Below are 7,484 nucleotides of genomic sequence, written 5' to 3'. Positions count from 1 at the left end.
TATGACTGCTTGACACGACTCTCGCGAACTCGATAACTTTGTAGTTGCTTTTACATACATATAATTTTTGTCACAAAAGAGGAGCGGCAAGCGGAGGAATAGCGAATCGAAGACGGCTGTTATAAAACTCATATTTGGATCATGAAGTTTTAAATTTTTTGAAAAACATGTTAGGCCCTGTACCCGTAACTGTTGCATATATGTATAAAGCCCATGAACTACTAAAGTTTATTAAAATATAATTACACCTTAAGGCACATAAAATATTATTAAATTAGTAGAAAAAGGGAAAATAATATTTTTCATTTTAAAAATAACATACTTAGGGGTTTCATATAGTCACATAAAGTTACAATTTATAACGATTCGAAAACATATCATTGAAAATTCTAATTGTGTAAACTCATTTTTGTATGTAATCCAACAACAATTTTTTTAAACAAGTGTAAAAATTTATAATTTTATGACTTTAGGATGCTTTATGAGAGGTTGTGAGTACCCCAACTGAAAATTGATATTTTTAATATTTTAAGAGTTACAGTTTTTTAAATGTAGCTGCCAATAATCAGTATAAGCAATCGGTTCATCTTTCATTGCGTTTTTCTCCAAATAACTCCTCTAGATTTGCTTGAGTTATTACACGGTAACCCACCTGATAACTATCCAATTTTCCTGCATGTTTTGTTTAGGATTCTCCGATGTACCCGTTGTTTGAAATGATGAAAAATTAAATTTTCCAAAAATAAAATCGAAAAAAAATTGGGTAAAATTTCACTTTATGTCAATTTTTGATTTTTTTTACAGTAATTTTTGATTTTTGGACGAAAAGTTCGTAGGCTGATACATTGATGTTACTGCTAATATTAAATCCATATGATTCTTAGTGAGTCCCTACAGCTTGACAGCTATCGAACTATTACTTTATGAGATATAGCATTTTGAGCGAAGCAACTGGTTTTGGGTTTGGATCAAAAGGAATTTCACGTGTTAATAAAGCGTTAATTTTATTGGGGAAAATTATGTTGAAGGTAAGGTTTGGATTGCTCAAGACTATCTGGACACTGCACCAGGGAAATAAACTATTGAAAAGTGGTTAGCTAAGTTTCAACGAGCCGAAATGGGCACCGAGGACGCCCTAAAGAGGATGTTATAGACGACCGAATATCAAAAAAGTCTCCAAAATCATTTCAGATACACTTTACCAAAGGAATGTATTGGATATATTCTTATTGAATATTTAGGTATGCGAAAACTCGGTGCAAAATGGGTGCTGCGCAACATCACAAATCACCAAATACAAAACAGAATTGATGATTCTGAGGAATGTTTGAAGCTCTTTAATCGTAATGAAATAGAGTTTTTGTGGCAATATGTGGCAATCGATCAAACAGTGCTCCATTATCTCACACCGACGTCCAATCGACGCTTAGCCGAGTAGACTGCACGTGATGGACCAACCCCAAAACATGGAAAGCCGCAAAAGTCGGCTGGCAAAGATATGGCATCAGTATTTTGGCATACATGCGGCATAATATTCGTCAACTATCTTCGAAATGGAAAAAACATTAACAGCAAGTATTACATTGCACCATTAGAGCATTTGAAAGAAAAAATTGCGAAAGACGGCCCCATTTTGAGAAAAAGTAAGTGGTGTTTCATGAAGACAACGCACCGTGTCACAAATCAATGAAAACGATGTTAAAATTTCATGAATTTGGTTTCGAATTGCTTCCGCATTGATCGTATTCTCCAAATGTGGCCCCAATGTCTATTTTCTCTTCTCAGAATGTAACATATACATCTTTAGAGACATACTATATCGAGAGATGGAGAAATTCGTAATCATGTCAGTGATCAGTTTGTTATGGTCGCCAGTCTTTTGGTCCCAAGGAAACCATGCACTACTGCCTTAAAAATGTTTCAGGACTCTCATTACTAAGATACTTGGGAAAATATCATGATCCATAATTTTTTTCATTTGAGGGCCTTCGAAGATTTCAGCCTTGGTTTTCGCCTCTGAAAGCCTTGCAACAAATTTTTTCAAATATTTGAAAGCTTCGTGCTCATGATTTACAGTTTTTACAAACTGCTTAATAAGCCCCAATTTAATACGCGCTGGAGGCATCCACTTCATTCCATTACTTAACCGCGATGCCAATGTCTTGTTTTTTTTTTTTTTTGATAGGTGTAAGTCTCTTATTAAATAATTGAAATCTTCCGATCCAACTTATCGTGGCATTTTTGGTTCAGATTCCAGAATGAATTCGGATTGTATGAATGCATATGAAATCCGTTATAGACGGCTGTTCTGAGATAGTAGTTTATTTCACATGTACAAGGTTTTTTCTCTATTAGATATAGGAGCGGATGTCGATGTGTTTACCGTTGAGTGTATTAACAATGCAAACATAGCAGCCTAAAATCGATGACCGACATCTTAATTGGCACCAAAACCAAAAAGGGTCAAAATAATAAATATAATTTCAGCGTTGATTAACCTCAAAATTAATTTACACCTATGCCCACACACGTATCACTTACACAGGTAAAGTAGCTTTAGGCCTACTTGAAAGTAACATGCAATAAATCAACTTAATTTTATTTGCTTGTCATGTTTTCAATTACCGAAATTTCACAAATGAGCATTAAAGAGAAATACTTCCAACAATAAAATTAAAAGCATATTTATGGTCGGCTATGTGAGCATAAAAAGCAGCAGCCGCATGGCACTGACCTGCCACAAAGGCAACCAACAAAAGACTCAAGCAACAAACCCATGAAATAAATACAAGAAATGAGCGAAATAAGATTGAAATAGAGAACACGCGATAAGAGACCGGTTGACGGAGCAAAAATAGGCCTAAAAGCAATTAAGAGCAGCGCTTGCCTTTCCCCAACAATGCGGCTAATGAATCGACAAGTAGGCGACCTGAGGCTCAGAGGGGCGATGCGCGGTGCGTGTTAGGAAGAAAATTAGGAAACGGTTTAAATGAGACATCATAACTAATTGACTGCTTACAAGCACATGTGCTTGTGTTGGTGTGTACTTAGTAGCCGCAATCAACGCTTCAGCATCTTCCGCTCTCTGCTGATGTTGCAACAATTGCAGACGCGCCGCGTTGCTTGGCAGTACTTGGGTGGTATGACGGAAACCAATCAAAAATAGATTTAAATAATTTCGAAAGCGAAAATATGATGAGTCTCAAAAAGAAAACCAACAACAAAATCAGGTAAAATTCATTTGAAAGGTTTAACATTAGAAAATAATGGGAAAAGGGTTACAAGTGCTGCTCAAGAACAGGCGGGGCGTGTTGCGTACGTATATACTCATGTGCAGTGCGGCACAAATGGTTACATATGTATGTGCATGACAATACAAGCGGTAAAGTATTTGATGAATGACGGCGGCGTGATTACAGTGTCTATGATAAATAGTTGTAGCCGTCGTTAAAGCTCTCCAAAGAAATTCGGTGAATGAGTTGCTACAGTAGCGTGCTAAATGTATGAATATGTACACTCAAAATGTTTTATCATACTCTTGCAAAATGTTGCTAGAGAATATAACAGTTTTGTTTAAGTAGCGGTTGTTTGTATCGCCTAAAGACAATCGATTTTTTTATATACATACAAATGATTAGGATAAGACGAAGAGTTGAAATTCTAGTGACTGTCCGTTTGTCGGTTTGTCCGTCTGCCTGTCTGTGCATGCGATAACTTGAGTAAAAATAAGATATCTTAATGAAACTTGGTGCACGTGTCCCTCGACAAAAAAGTTAGGATGAGTTTGTAAATGGACCTAGTCGGACCACTGAATCGCCCATAAGACGCCATTCAACGTACCAACCAAAATGGCATCTAACTAAGCATCAAATTAAAATAAAACTGTATTTTAGCACAACGGATAGTATTAGCGAGGGAGACTTGTGGACCACAAATTTTTAAAAATAAAAAAGTAACTAATAAAAGTTTTCTTGAATGATGCCTTTAAAGTGTGTCACTTTATGACCAAAATAATTAAAATCCAGTTAAAAATGTTCAAACCCCTGGATACGGAATATTTGGACTCTTATACTTATAGTTGACCTTTCATCGTCAGTGTCAGATTTATAATTGAAATTCACAGAGAATCCGCTCCTGACAATGATATGTCTGTGCAGCAAAAATGGGTTGAATCGGGTTATTACTTCCCCGAGCTCCCATTTATGGTATATAACATAAAGATTTTCGAACTTCCGGGAGGCTTTATAACGCATATATCGGCAACATGTGAGTTATCTCAATGAAAATAAGTGAGCGTGTTTTACTCATAGCAGTGTATCCCTATGCTTAAGAAAGATAAAATTGAGCGAAAACTTGCCTTTGCCCTCATATAACTGATATTCAGGATTGCTAAACGTCTGGCTGACTTTACTCCATATATATGTTTAGATGTATATATTTAAACATTTTTTTGCAAATTAGTTCTCAAAACTTCTGATCAGATATATCAATGCAGTCAACTCTTCCATTTCGCATAGTTTTAGTATAATTTTTGCTGACGGGAAGTAAAACATTGTAATGAAGTTAAACGACTCTATGACATTGAAAATAAGTTAATATAATACCAATTTTTCGAACACTGTAGTTTCACCCTTTCACTGCATATTTTAATTTTGCCAATACCTGAAAGTATTCAGACGGCTTTGCTCCTTGCAAGAGTACATATATAGTAAAATGTTCGGTTACATCTAAACTTGGTCCTTCTTTACTTGTATCATTGTTAATTAATTGTTCATATGAAACAAATATTTCAAAAACCGTTAGCAAACCCCGTTGTACCATAACCTCATTTTTGAAAAACAAAATCTAAAACTATCATAGAACTTTCTGTATTATGACCGTCACACAAGAGGACCACCAATGAAGAAAATTAACAAACTTTTTCAATATTCTTGGCCATTTTTATCTGTTGATTCTGAAGCACGGGGTGATGATCGCTAAAAATGCCGGTTAAAAGGTACCTACCAGGGCCCAATTACAACCAAATTTCTCTAGAGTTTTCCTATAACTAATTTTGAACAGACTCTCTTTACAACTTTATTGAAATAAATTATATGAAATTATATGAAATGAGTTTTTTCTCTTGAATTGAATATTGTAAAGTTGTATTAATATTTTTTAAATAACAAAGGGGGCCCTGAAGAAGCTATGTCAGCTACGACTTACAGGCGACTGCGGAAACTTTTTAGGTCTAAGCTAAATGCAATACCTGAATGAAACCAGCGTAGTCCTACATACAAATTTTGCTTAAAAAAAATCAATAAAACTTACGAAATTCATATCTCATTTATATTGTATAAGGCAAAAATTCATTAAAGTACCGCATGAATGTAATTAAAAGTGAAGAATAGTCTACTATATTTATATAACGACGCCTCTAAGAAACTAAAGATGAAAGCTCAAAGATCTTACAAAAGAATGATCTTCGGAGCAGTACTCTACATAATAATTTCTAATATAAACATCTATCGATATATTCGTTCACTTCACTCACCGAAAGTACTGAAAAAGAAAACCTTCGCACGGAGGCACTCGGTTTAAAGTTAACGAGCTTGTAATTGGTTGCTTTTACCAAATTGAAATTGTTCTTTGTCAAATATTGAAAACTGGAAAATATAAAATTAAGCTTGTTGTTTCCCTTAGCACACTAAACAAACAAACAATAATCCAAAAATATTTAAATGGATGCACGGAAATGGCATTTCTGACTTTTAGACACGCACCGAACAAGTTATGCCGACTTCAGCAAATTTTGAATTCGCTTGCAAATTTTTATTTCCCAAAAGTATGATGCATCAATTTGCTGTAAGGACTTACAGATATCGATGCTACTGGCAGTGGTGTGCAACTGTGGGAAATAAATTGTTAGCCAAATGAAATAAATTGTACATTCCAACAAAAACAAAAAAAAAACATCTCCAACAATGCTGTATACCAACTCAACACACACACGTACTTGTAAATAAATTTAGCAACAGTTTGTGAGGGTTTTATGAATTTTTTTACTCTTCGTTCATGAGACCTGCTGCAAACATGCTAACTGTTAGCGCTGCGTCGTTCAAATATGATTTCAATTATTCCAACTGCGAATGCGTTCGCACAAACAAAGCGCAAATTGGCAAAAATCGCGATAACGCTGACCCTTCAAAGCAGGGTGGCACAAATATTGAAGTTCAAAATGGAATTTTCAATTTCTTTTGTTTGTCTTTGAACTTTTTGCTTTAAACTGATTACAGTGAAAGTTACTTAATTAAATTTTTGGAAATCGGTACTTCAGTAATTCTAAAAGAGTTAAAGTAACATCAAAATTATGTATTAAGTTTCCATCATAATAGAAAAAATACATCCAGACGTTTTTGTGAGCTACCTATTTAAAAATATAGCAGCAATAGCTGAGGGTGTACACGAAGACCTGGAAAGTCGATTCGCCGCCGTTCACAGCAACTCGGCCTGACTTATGGAACGACTTAGCCGCTCGATCTTTCAAGAGATATCGCTTTACTCTATACACTCTTGAAAAGTTCCAAGCAGATACGACGTTTCGAGCCAAATTTTTGCAGGGATGAGGCCCATTTCTGGTTCAATAGATATATAAACAAGCAAAACTGCCACATTTGGGACGAAGAGCAAGCTGGAGATATTCAAGAGCTGTCATTTCATCCAGAAAAATACGGTTTGGTGTAGGCCGGTGGAATCATCGGTCCATATTTCTTCAAAAATGACGTCGGTAAGAACGTAACTGTCAATGACACCATTATCGCGCCATAATAACCGACTATTTGATGTCTGAAATTAAAGCTCGTGATCTCGGCGACATTTGGTTTCAAAAAGACGACGCCACTTCCCACACATTGCCTTAATCAATGGGTTTATTGAAAGAATACTTCGGTGAGCAGATAACTTCACGTTATGAACCGATCTATTGGCTACCAAGATCTTATGATATCACACCGTTATACTTTTCCCTGTGGGGTTATGTAAAATGTAAAGTCTATGGGGACAATCGCTAGTTTCTCATGTGCAATATTTTATGCTGAATGTGGGCCATTTGTACTTTCATGAAACCAGTGTTTGCCATCGAGGAGAGGCTAGCTCTATTTGTTTTTAGTGCACAATCCCTTCAAAACACTAAAATCGAATCCATTCACGGCCAAACCAAACCCGATTCGACTGAAACTTTAACAGTAGCTACAAGCTAGTAGCGCCATCTGATATTGATTGATTGATTTACCTCAGAGCAGCTTAACTTCCATGAATCTTTAGTTGATATTTTAAAGTTCAAAATTTGCTGTGTTATTTTCATCACAATTGAATAAATCTTACGTACTTGCCGAAATAGAAGATTTTACAACTTTTAAGTCCCCTCAGTTGAATTTCAAGTTATAGAGCTTTTATGTCGGGCTTACCAGTGTTTTTAATCATTTATTTTCGATTCTTTATATGAT

This window comes from Bactrocera neohumeralis, chromosome 2 (genome assembly GCF_024586455.1).
Source record: "Bactrocera neohumeralis isolate Rockhampton chromosome 2, APGP_CSIRO_Bneo_wtdbg2-racon-allhic-juicebox.fasta_v2, whole genome shotgun sequence".
Taxonomy (NCBI): Eukaryota; Metazoa; Arthropoda; class Insecta; order Diptera; family Tephritidae; genus Bactrocera; species Bactrocera neohumeralis.
The sequence above is the reverse complement of the archived record's forward strand: the minus strand, read 5'-3'. Positions refer to the sequence as shown.